Genomic DNA, 12,996 nt, shown 5'->3' with positions numbered 1-12,996 from the left:
CGCTGATAGAGTGAAGAGCATTGAAATACTTGTATCAGCCCTGGGGCTAGTATAATTCTAGGCACTCCACAAGTTATATTGCCAGTGTTCGGTCTAAAATGCTAGGAACAGGGCTGATAGTTCTTTGCTTGTGCTTTTTTAAAAACTGTACCAATAACCTGCTCATTGACGCAAGGGGTCACATCTGGCTGATATAATAAATATGAAGCAGCTGGAGTAACTTCTTGTTCTGTGATGAATGGATTTCTGGAAGTAGGAAGAATTGTCACTTCATGCGCAAAGGTTCCTGAGAGAGAACAAATATTTTAAACACTTAGCAGATGGCTGTACTGTGTTTTAGTGCTCCAAATGCAGTGCCGAGTGTGCTGGTTTGGTGATTTCAGCGCTCCATGTGACAGAGTTCCATCCAGTGGTACAGTCTAGCAAAGCGGCTGTGTAGCGGCTGAATGTCTATCTTGGCAGGCAACAAAACCAGTGAATACCCTGTCCCCTGCAGCCCTTACAGAATACTTCTTCTAGCTGCCAGACATGGTGAAACTATAAACATGGTCTTTTTATTAATTACATTGTAAATCTACATATGGAGCAGATTCTAGAGATCCTCCCCTTATGGTTAAATTAAGAACAATATATTTATGGACTCTGAAAAATGTGACAGCTGCTCTGCCAGATTCTGAAAATCTAGAAATCTCAATCTTAATGGAAAAGTGCTCTGTTCTACATGAAAGAAAGATGACTGGCCTAGGTTTACACGGGTCTAATATACCATATTGGCACACAATCGCCATCCTACTGGCCACACTGAACGAATAATCATTTTGTCACAAACTTTCATGATTTTCTTGGTATGTTTTCATTTTAAGACGCATGAGGAAAGTGATCCAGGCGAACAGTCACGAGCTTGCAGTAAAATTACAGAAAGTCATGGGTGGGACAAAGGGAAAGTGGCAATTCCCTGTCCAGTTTCTCAGTCAGGAAATGGGTACGGAAGAATATGGGCTAATGCATTTGAAAAAGAAAACGTACCTATCCCAAAGATGTGGGACTGGTGAATTTGTCAGGACCGGGAGTGAGAAAGGGCTCTTACTAGCTACATATGTGTTCCATTTTTCTTAAATTATAGACATTGGTTAACCCAGCCTCTGTTAATGGCAGCAAAATACTGCACATATTTTGCTGCCATTAACAGAGGCTGGGTTTGCCTGGAGCAATGATGGAAATCGGAAATATAAAAAAGTATTTTTTTCCAGATCTGGCAGCACCTGTGGAGAGAAACAAAGTCCAGGTTTTTGCTCCCAGGTCGGGTGCATAGAGATGGGAGAGAATTCCCGGCTCTGTGAATCCAGCCTTTAAAAATGGCCACCCGCAGGCCCCCCCAGGTGTGATTTTCATCAGGGGGGTGGGCTGGATTAGACATTGTGCCCAATGACCTTGGAATGAGTGAAAAGGCTGCCGGATGGAGAGGTGAGCAGTGCAGATGGCCTATCTCTGTGCACTGGCAGTGTACTTAAATAAATTTTATAACATAATAAAACAAAAAACATTCCTGCTCTCACTCCTGACCCTCACCCCCTACACACTCCCTACACCCTATCCATGCCAACAAATGCTACCTCATGCCCATACCCACCTGCATGGCCCTCATTGCTCCAGGCAAATCCATGCCCCTCTACACACTTGCCCATAGACCCTCACACCTCCATTTGCCATCCATCCCCCATGGACCTTTATAGTCCCTGTGCCAACTTATCACCTACTCATGTCACGCCAACCCATGCCCCCACATCCCACCGTTTCCCCTGATACCTTCCATGCCAACTCACCTAGTATTCTTTGACAACTTTACAGTTCCTTGTCAGTTCTTTGGCAGCTTGACAGTACTTTGACAGCTAGAGATTGCTTTGACAGTCCCTCGACAGCTTGATAGCTTCTAATGAATTTGTGCACAGAAATTGCAGAAATCAATAATTCTACCGCTTCTCAATGTGTCCTGGGACCATATCCAAAGGGGTACTGCACCTCTCCAAAGGGGAACCTTGGCTATCAAAGCAAATACACCAAGTTCAGACCTCCTCTTACCTGGTCTAATCTGCACACTCCGGATTTCACATTCCTGCCTTACCAAAATCCCACTTTCAGTCAAGCCCATTGTGACAAACATCTGGGCCAGAATTAATATTTTGAGGTAACAATGACTTCTTCTGAATGACTCAAAGCATTACCACTTTGGGCATGGTTTACCAGCCTCATTGCACCCAACTTGGTGATGCGATGGGTGAGATCCAGATCAGCAAACGACTCATTTAAATATGTGCTCACCAGATTCTGCCGGCGCCCGAGAACAACGACCAACCCAGGGAGGCCTCGACTGGGCGCCATTTAGAACTGGGCCACACAAGCATGAACTCAGCATAACGGTACCTGGGGTGTTTCCCAGGTCGTTAGAGACCCCCTAGGTGGGCAAGGACAGGGTAGGTTAGTCCCCAGCTCTCCCTTTGGCACCTTGGCACTGCCAGCTTGGCACTGCCAGCCTGCTGCCAGTGTGCCACTGCCAGGATGGCAGGAGCATTTCTAGGTTACCCAGTGGCTGTGCCAGGCACTGGCAAGGGTCTGGGCCTGAGAGGGGACATGGTAATGAAAGAGTGGATGGGGTGTATGAAGGGTGGGTAAGAAGGGACCTAATAAAGGTTGGGGGATTGGGGGTGGTTAAGTGAGGTTGACCCTGAAAGGGGGGGCCCTAAAAGGGAGTGGTTGTGGAGGCCAGAAAAGGGTCAGGACTTTTTCAACCCCATAGCTGGGTGTCCTCACTTGGGGGAAGGGGTCATGCCCATGTGTGTGGGGGTGACATTGCCTGTGGGTGGCGTGAGTGGGGACCTTCAAGCTTACTTGGAGATCGGAGCTCCCTTTCAAAATAGCGGCCTGATCTCTGAGGAGCCAGTCGCGTCAGCGAATTCAGCTCCCCGATGATGAAAACATTTCTAAATGTGGGTTTGACTGGGGAGAAACTCCCTGAGGCTCAAATAAATCGCTACGGGCGATATTTAGCAACCGCCCCACATCTTTTTCCGGACGGAGGGAGTCCACCAGCGTAATTTACTGACCCCGCTGCTGTCAACGGGATTTCCTGATGACCACATTTCTTGTCACCGGGAAACTAGTGTGCTGGCATGGGACCAGAATATGCTGCCAGTGTGAACAGCTGGTAAATCGCACCCTCATTGTGGGTGAATAGCGATGCGCTTCACACCCAACTAGCTGGCGGGAAACACCCTGCTAAACTCACCCAAAATGACACTTTGAAGTTTTTTGGTTGAATTGCGTGCTTAGTATCTCAGCCAGACTGGCTGAGTATTTCCAGTCCTTTCTGTTTTCATTTCCCAGTTAATGACATTCCGTGCAAGTCAGGAATGGTATCTGTTTTGTTTGCTTTGTAAGAAAACGCAAGCATATTATCCAGAACAGTAAACAGTATTGCAGCGCAGAAAGCTAGATGTTAATAATTAAGGACCACCAACAAACACTGTTCAAAAACATCCAGCAGATTGTATTTTGCTGCAAAGCTCCTTCAGACCCCAGATCTCTGGCCAGCCTTGAACAGTTCAGTGCAGGGCTATCGGATACCATCAAGTGTATTGCTAGAAAACATGAGAGGTCTGAGTCACGCTTTTAACGGTGAACTCTCAATGCACTATTTATAATTGGCTCAACAGATGCATTGAAAATCTGCTTACCATCAGAGGTTAGGTCTCTTCCATCAGACAGTTTGGGGCCCTATTCTCCACTGATGGAAGCATAGTAAACGCAGGGTAGGTGGTGGGGAAGGCGTGGTGTTTAGAGTCAATGTGGAGCCACTTGCTACCCTCTGGAGTCCAATTATTACTCTGGCAATTTGCCTCTCTTACAGCAATAACAGTGAATACAAAGAATATAAATTCTTCTCCCTCTCCTACCCTCCTTAAGTTTGCTAGCCAGATGCTTAAATCTTGTGGAAGATTCCACTCCCACCCCCCGAACCGCAGTAACCTGCCACTGCCCGCTACCGAACAAAGCCCTGATTGTAAAGTAATCATTTTTGGATATTTTTCATTCATATTTTATGAAACAGAGACAATGAAAGAAACGGAATATGAGTAAATATGAAATAATGTTAATAAGATTCTATTTTGGGCTGAAAGGGCCTTAAAAGTGTGGAGTCATAAAATGTGTAAGTGTTGCTGCTATAATACAGGGGTTTATCGCACATCTACAAATATTAAAAATCTTTGGAGTTCACCTTGGGAAGCCACAATTAGCAGATTACCTTCCGAGACAAATCTAATTTGATGCTTTTCCCAGCACAGCTGATATTTTTGGTTTGTCCAACCTGGATTAAATGGGTGGAATGAGTCTGACTTGATTGTTCTTTCTACTGAACAGTTGTTGTTGTACAACAGGCAGGCATAGGCTCTGATATTTTCCCAGACATGGGGCGCGATTTAATAGCCTTGTCGTGCCCGACTTGGTGACACGACAAGGCCATTCCCACAACGCGAGATTCAACAACGTCTCGCGGGACGTCACAATCTAATTCTCACTGTCACTGGGTGAGATCCAGATAAACATATTTAAGTGAGCCATTAGGCTCTCCCGGGGCCTGGGATCTAACAGCCGCCCCTGGGAGACCTTGGCAGGGCGCCATTTAGCACTAGTTTCCACAAACGTGGACCAGGCATAACTGCACCTGATTTGGGGGGGGGGGGGGGGGGGGCTCTAGGCAGGATGGTACCCTCGCACACCAAACACCCAGGCACCTTGACTCTGCCAGACTGACAGTGCTCAGCTGCCAGGTTGCCCATGTCAGGGATCAGGCCTGGGGGAGCCTAGCCCTTAAGAGGTGGGATGAGGGGGGGTTTGAGGACCCCGTAAGAGGTTCGGTGGGTGTCTCGAGGCCACGGTGGGTAGGCTGAGGGAGGTCGAAAGATAGGGGCGGCATTTAAAAATGGCGCCCAGAACCGCGAATACTCTTCCTGCACTGGCGAACTAAACTCGCCAATGCAGGAAATGATGTAACTGAAGCCTCAGCGGGCATTCATTGCCGGGGCCAAAAGAGATGGAAAAGTGCTGATAAATGGCAGTGCCGTTCTCGCCACTGAGAAACACCCTGCTAAACGCGGCCAAAACAGGACTCTGTTTCTGTCCCGTTAAATAGTGCCCATGATGTGGGAGGGGGGAGGAGTTATGGTTGGGAAATGCAAAAATGCACATTACCCCAAATACCCTGGAGTTGTAATATGTTTGACTTTTTTTTTGCAAATTTCCCACCAGCCAGTCAATCTTGAGGCAGCCCGGTTGCCAGGTTGGCCGCCTGCCTGTCAGGTGGGAAAGATTGCAATTAGGGCTCGTGGTGGTTGGAGGTGAGATGGCTGTAATGATATGTATAATCTATGGATAATAAAGGCTCAACAAGATGATGTTCATTTATCTCAACACTAGATGGCATCACTGAGTAGTCTTATTAAAGGCTGCATCTCTAAGCATTCTGGGAGAAGCTTATGGAGAAGGATAGTGCGAGGTTGAGATAGTGTGCTGGTTCTATTAGAGAGACATAATAGATTACTGTAACATAGATTCAATACTGTTACTTTGTTAGCTATTACTCAGTAGAATTTGCGAACTATTTAAAGTTGTGTAAAATAAACCAGTTTTGTTATAGCTTGATGTTCTTTATAACACTACAACTTTTAGCTATCTTGGAGAACTATACAAGGAACTTCACAATGGCGGAATGAGTAGAAATGCCATGAAGATAGGAGGTGCAGCAGCAATGTGGAAGTGGAGGGAGCGGAGTCAATGTGGAGGTGGCGGGAGCGGAGGCAATGTGGAGTTGAGGGGTGCTGAAGCATCATGTGGGGTCAGACATCACAGAGGCCTTGGCAGAAATTACGAAGGGGGTGGTCAGGGAGGTAGGTTCGTGTTGAGCATGTCATGTTCCTTAGACAGCACCTTCCAAACCCACAACCTCTACCATCTCGAAGAGCAGCAGACACCTGGGAACCCCACCACCTGGAGGTTCCCCTCCAAGTCACTCATCATCCTGACTTGGAAATATACCCCCGCTCCTTCACTGTCGCTGGGTCAAAATCCTGGAACACCCTCCCTGACAGCACAGTGGGTGTACCAGCATGTCAAGGACTGCAGCAGTTCAAGAAGGCAACTCACCACCACCTGAAGTGCAACATAGGGATGGGCAATAAATGCAGGCCTAACTAGCGATGCCCACATCCCAAAAAATAATATTAAAAATGTTGTGATGTTGGGTTGCAGTTTACAGCATTTGTTTGTTGGACCAGAAGGAAACAACACCTCTGTTCCCTCTGGCCACAAGTAGTGCCTTACTTTTTATGGATCTGGCTCTTGTTGCTGTATTATACCTTTCAGGACTCTGGACACCTGGGAAATCCGTCTAACGTGAATTAAATATAGAAATCTTGTGAAAAAGAAGGCACGCAGCCTCCTTAAAAGTTTTTGATGACTGACACCTGCTAACTGTAGAGCTCCGGAACGTATGGTAACTTACTGAGGGGCAATGGTAAATCCTACTTAACGTGACTATTGGTATCTCAATTTGTCAGCTATTTTATCTGTCAAATTCATCTTCAGGGTAATTTTTTAACTTTTTGGGATGGTGCGGTGGCACAGTGGTTAGCACTGCTGCCTCACAGTGCCAGGGAGCTGGGTTCAATTCCAGCCTCAGGTGACTGTGTGGGAGTTTGCACATTCTCCCCATGTCTGCGTGGGTTACCTCCGGGTGCTCCAGCTTCCTCCCACAGTCCAAAGATGTGCAGGGTTAGGTGGATTGGTCATAATAAATTGCCCCTTAAGTATTCAAAGATTAGTTGGGGTTGTGGGGGAGTGGGCCTGGCTAGGTTGCTCTTTCAGAGGTGTAGACTCGATGGGCCGAATGGCTGCCTCCTGCACTGTAAGTATTCTATGATTCTAATGAAATAACTCCTTGCCATTACAAGCTTATATATAATTTAACACAGTCGCTCCAGCAGGGTGTATACCGGCAACCTCAGGAACCCCCTCCAGACCTTTCGCGCAAAGCTCCTAACCTGCAGATACCTGAACTCACTCCCTCTCAGCAGCTCTACCCTCTCCCTTAGCTCCTCCAGACTGGCGAACCCTTCCTCCAAATACAGATCCCTGACCGTGACCAGCCCTACTTCCCTCCATCTACCGTGTACACTATCCATCCCCCCTGGCTCAAACCCATGATTCTCACACAGCGGCGTTAGCACCGACATCCCTTCCACCCTAAAATACCTCCTCAACTGATTCAATATCTTTACCATGGACTGCACCACTGGGCTCCCTGAATACCTACTCAGAGCCATTGGCAATGCTGCCGTCACCATAGCCCTCAAACTAGACCCCTTACAAGATTCCTCCTCCATCCTTTTTTTTTAAAAATTTAGATTACCCAATTATTTTTTCCAATTAAGGGGCAATTTAGCGTGGCCAATCCACCTACTCTGCACATTTTTGGGTTGTGGGGGCGAAACCCACGCAGGCACGGGGAGAATGTACAAACTCCACTCCATACAAACTCCAATGTACAGAGCCGGGATCGAACCTGGGACCTCAGCGCCGTGAGGCAGTTGTGCTAACCACTAGGCCACCGTGCTGCCCCTCCTCCTCCATCCTAACCCACTCTACGCCTTCACCTTCCCACCACTGCTGCACCTTGTCCACATTCGCCACCCAATAATAATGAAGCAAGTTCGGCAATGCCAACCCCTCCTGCTGCCTCTGTAGCAGGGTCCTCCCCACCCTCGGCCCCTTCCCCGCCCATACAAAGTCAGAGATGACTGTGTCCACTTTCCAAGAAAAGGCCTTTGGTTTAAAGATCGGGAGAGCTTGAAAGATAAACAAGAACCTCGGCAGAATATTCATTTTCACCACTTGGACCCTCCCTGCCAGCGTTACATGCAGTGTATCCCACTTCTTAAGATCTTCCCTTCCTCCTCCACCAACTTCGTTAAGTTCTTCTATGGAGCCCCATCCATTCCCTCGCTACCTGAATCCCCAAATACCTAAACCTATCCCTCGCTACTGTAAATGACATGTTTACCTCACATTTAATTGACATGACATTGTTTCAACTTGGGACTTCCAATTGCAATATGTAGCCCCCGATGTTTGGCCTTTTTCACCCAGTATTTGAGGGAACTTGTATTTTGAAATCCCAAAGAAAAAATAATGTGTGAAAGCGAGCAGGCGCAAGTTCGCCAGCAGAGTTGATCACAGTACAAAGTTCTGTTAAAGGAAAGATAGCGGGAGCAAGCTTGACAGGTGGGGCCGATACATGGGCCGAGATGATGGTGGTGGAGTTTGAGCGGCAATTTACCAAGCATTTTGAGCAGCAGGAGAGGGAGAACACTCTAAAGAAATCAGTGGAGGAGTCGCTGGCCCCGATAAAGGAGGCTCTTGGAAAGACGGGAGGGGACAGTCCCGCGATCGGTGCCCACCGATCGTCGGGCCAGCGTCTCAATCGAACGCACTATTTCCCCTCCGCTGCCCCGCAAGATCAAGCCGCCACGTCTTGCAGGACGGCTGAGGGGAAAGACCTGCGCATGCGCAGGTTCGAGCTGTCAGCATTGGAGCCGGCCAACCTGCGCATGCACGGCTGACGTCATTAGGCGCGCCGGCCGTGTCATTCTCGGCACGACGTCCCTGCGGCCGAGATTTACTGAGCGCTGCTCCTAGCCCCGCCGGGAGGGGAGAATAGGGGGCAAGGAGTGTCCTCCGAGCCCGTCGTGAACTCGGCCGAGTTTCACGACGGCCCTCCCGATTTTTCCCGGGAGCGGAGAATTCCGCCCGGTGCATTTAACAAGGTTGGGGATGAGCTGGTAAGAAGTGCAAGTGTGAGCAGTGTGGGAAGGGCCGGGCCAGTCACGTCCATATGTACTGGTCGAGTCTTGCCCTGAGTTGGGGAGGTTCTGGGGCACTTTCTTTAGCACCATGTCAGCAATCTTGCAAATGGATTTAGAGCTCATTCCCCTTGGGGCTATTTTGGGTATCAGACCTGCCGGAGCTGCAGACGGGGGTGGATGTTTTAACCTTTGCCTCGCTGATTGCTTGCTGCCGATCCTGTTGGGGTGTAGGTGAGCGTCTCCACCCTCTGCGTCAGTGTGGCTAAGGAACTTAATGGAATTCCTATACCTTAAAAAAGTAAAGTTCACCTTGAGAGGTGCGATTGAGGGGTTCTACAAAATGTGGCACCTGTTCATTCTGTATTTCAAGGAGTTGGTCACTGTCAGCTGCTAGGGATGGGGGTAGAGTCTGGAGGGTGGGGGGTATATGGGATTTTTTCCTTTGTATTAGTTTGGTTTGGGATGTGGTGTGTTCTATTTCTTAAAGTATATTTTTAAAAATGGTTCCAACTTCTGTATATAATCTGTCTCCAGTATTGTTGGAGTGCAGTATGACCACATGGTGAAGCTTAGATCCTATTTGAGACACGCATACAAGAAATAGCCAAACTTTGTTTTTTTAAATAATTTTTATTCAAATTTTTCAACAACAAATTTTCTCCCAACAATAAAGTAAACAAGGTGTAGAAATAAACAGAAAGAAGGACCCCCCCTCCAATACAAAGCAAAAAATTAATAACAATACAAAAAAGAAGAAAATAGCAAACACACCGTCGCAGAAACAAACCCTCTTAATAGACCCCTAACCCCCCCCCGGGGTTGCTGCTGAGATTGACCACCCCCTAACCCTCTGCCAGAAAATCGAGAAAGGGCTGCCACCGCCGGAAGAACACTTGTACCGACCCCTTCAGGGCAAACTTGACCTTCTCCAGCCTGATGAACCCGGCCATGTCATTGATCCAGGTCTCCGGGCTCGGGGGCTTCGCGTCCCTCCACTGTAAGAGAATCCTACGCCGGGCTACTAGGGACGCAAAGGCCAGGGTACCGGCCTCTCTCGCCTCCTGCACTCCCGGCTCCGATGCTACCCCAAAGATCGCGAGCCCACAGCCTGCCTCCACCATGGAACCGACCACCTTGGACAAAGTCCCCGCCACCCCCTTCCAAAACCCCTCCAACGCCGGACATGCCCAGAACATGTGGGTGTGGTTTGCCGGGACTCCTGAACACCTCCCACACCTGTCCTCTCCCCCAAAGAACCAGCTCATCCTGGCCCCCGTCATGTGCGCCCTATGCAGCACCTTCAGCTGAATTAAGCTGAGCCGTGCACAAGAAGAGGACGAGTTCACCCTCCCCAGGGCATCTGCCCACATCCCATCGTCGATCTCCTCCCACTTCGCTTTCAGCTCTTCCACCGAGGCCTCCTCCTCCTCCTGCATCACCTGATAGATTGCCGAGATTCTACCCTCACCAACCCACGTCCCCGAGAGCACCCTATCCTGCACCCACTAGGCGGCAATAGCGGGACCACATCTTCCACCCTCCTGGACAGTATCTTGGCCAACAACTTTGCGTCCACGTTGAGGAGCGAGATCGGCCTGTAAAACCCACACTGGAGGGGGTCCTTATCCCGCTTCAGGATCAGTGAGATTATTGCTCTAGACATCGTTGGGGGCAGAGCCCCCCTCTCTCGCCTCATTCAGGGTCCTCGCCAGCAGCGGGCCCAGCAGACCTGAAAACTTTTTATAAAACTCCACCTGTCACTTAACAAATGCCCTAATCTGCAAATACCTGAAAGTATTCCCAGTAATACCCACACAAGTTGGGCAAAGCCAAGCCGCCTACCTCCCTGCCTCGCTCCAGGAATACCCTCCTCACTCTCGGGGTCTTCCGCACCCACACGAACCCCGGAATACTCTTGTTAACCCTCTTAAAAAAGGCCTTCGGAATCAATATGGGGAGGCACTGGAAAAGAAACAAGAACCTCGGGAGCACCGTCATCTTAACTGACTGGACCCTACCCGCAAAAGAGAGAGGCAGCGCATCCCACCTCCGAACTACTCCTCCATCTGTTCCACCAGCCTCGAAACGTTTAGCCTATGCAGGGCCCCCCAGTTCCTTGCTATCTGGACCCCAAGATATCTAAAGCTCCTCTCCGCCCTCTTCAATGGCAGCTCGCCTATCTCCCTCTCCTGGTCCCCCAGGTGCAGCACAAACAGCTCACTCTTCCCCACGTTGAGCTTTTCGCCTGAAAAATCCCCAAACTCCCCAAGTATCTTCAACACCTCTGGCATGTACAACAGCAAATTATCTGCGTACAGCGACAACCGATGCTCTTCCTCCCCCCCCCCCCCCCCCACCCTCCCCCCCCCCACCCTCCCCCCCCCCCCCCCCCCCCCCCCCCCCCTCACCACACAATCCCCCCCCAGTTCTTCGAATCCCTCAGTGCCATGGCCAAGGGCTCAATCGCTAACGCGAAGAGCAGGGGAGTCCCCCGGGACAGCCAAAAGTCCTCCGACCTCCTCCCATTCGTCTCCACACTCGCTACCGGGGAGCTATACAGCAGCCTCACCCAGCTAATGAATCGCTCACCAAACCCAAACCTCCTCAGCATTTCCCACAGGTAGCTCCACTCCACCCTGTCAAAAACTTTCTCCGCATCCATCGATGCTACTATTTCCACCTTCCCATCCGCCGACGCCATCATCATAACATTAAGAAGCCGCCGTACATTGACGTTCAGCTGCCTCCCCTTCACAAACCCCATGTGGTCCTCATGGATAACCATCGGGACCACATCTTCCACCCTCCTGGACAGTATCTTGGCCAACAACTTTGCGTCCATGTTGAGGAGCGAGATCGGCCTGTAAAACCCACACTGGAGGGGGTCCTTATCCCGCTTCAGGATCAGTGAGATTATTGCTCTAGATATCGTCGGGGGCAGAGCCCCCCCTCCCTCACCTCATTCAGGGTCCTCACCAGCAGCGGGCCCAGCAGACCTGAAAACATTTTATAAAACTCCACTGGGAACCCGTCAGGTCCCGGCGCTTTCCCTGTCTGCATGCTCCCCAGCGCCTCCATCAGCTCCTCCAACTCGATTGGGGCCCCCAGACCCTCCACCCGCTCATCCTCTACTCTTGGGAACTCCAGCTTATCCAGAATGCGGTCCATCCCGCCCACCTCCCTAGGGGGCACCGCCCGGTACAGCCCCTCGTAAAAGGACCGTAAAAGGACTCCATTAATATCCCTGCCACTCCGCACCAAGTTCCCTCCTGCATCTGTGACTCCCCCTATCTCTCTCGCTGCCTCCCGCTTCCGGAGCTGGTGGGCCAGCATCCGACTTGTCTTCTCCCCATACTCATATACCGCCCCCTGCGCCCTCCTCCACTGCGCTTCCGCCTTCCAGATGGTCAGTATATCGAACTCCGCTTGGAGACTGCCACGCTTCCTCAAAAGCCCCTCCTCTGGGACATCCGCGTACCGCCTGTCCACCCTTACCATTTCCTCCACCAACCTCTCCCTCTCAACCCTCTCCCCCCTCTCCCTGTGCGCCCGAATGGATATCAGCTCCCCTCTAACCACCGCCTTCAGCGCTTCCCAAACCACCCCAACTTGAATAGCCAAACTTTATTAGCACTTCACAGAATGTAAATTAAAAGGACTCCCAGCTCTAACATCCCTCACCTCAATTATAGAAGAGCTCGCAAAAATACTGCAAACTTATGTTGGCAGAGTCCTGAATAACTCAGTTTTCGTCCCTTTGGGTAATAATGGGAAGTGATGGAAAGATTCCCAAGCTGATTATCAGCCTGTTGAATCACGTTCCGAACACTCCTTGCATGGCCAACAATGGCCGGCATTGGACTTGGTCTGGAGTTCTGGTCCAGAGGGAGAGGCACTACCACAGTGCCAGAAGTCCTGTTGTTAAAGATGAAAGCAGCACTATAAACCGCTCAACAGAGAGGGCGTTGAAAACTATTTGAAAGGAATGTCAGACTGCTATGATTTAATTGCATGACTAAAACGAAAACAGCATATTATACAATTTGCCCTTTGATGCATGTTGGTTGTTTTTATCGCATTT

General features: G+C 49.8%; 1 protein-coding gene across 7 annotated transcripts in view; it reads left to right on the top strand.

The window, feature by feature from the left end:
- Positions 1 to 12,996, top strand: part of LOC119966096 (RNA-binding motif, single-stranded-interacting protein 3) — a 1,648,548-nt gene that overhangs the window by 1,586,893 nt on the left and 48,659 nt on the right. The window lies entirely within an intron of this gene.

Source organism: Scyliorhinus canicula, chromosome 5 (genome assembly GCF_902713615.1).
Source record: "Scyliorhinus canicula chromosome 5, sScyCan1.1, whole genome shotgun sequence".
Classification (NCBI taxonomy): domain Eukaryota; kingdom Metazoa; phylum Chordata; class Chondrichthyes; order Carcharhiniformes; family Scyliorhinidae; genus Scyliorhinus; species Scyliorhinus canicula.
This window is presented reverse-complemented; position numbering and strand designations above follow the sequence as displayed.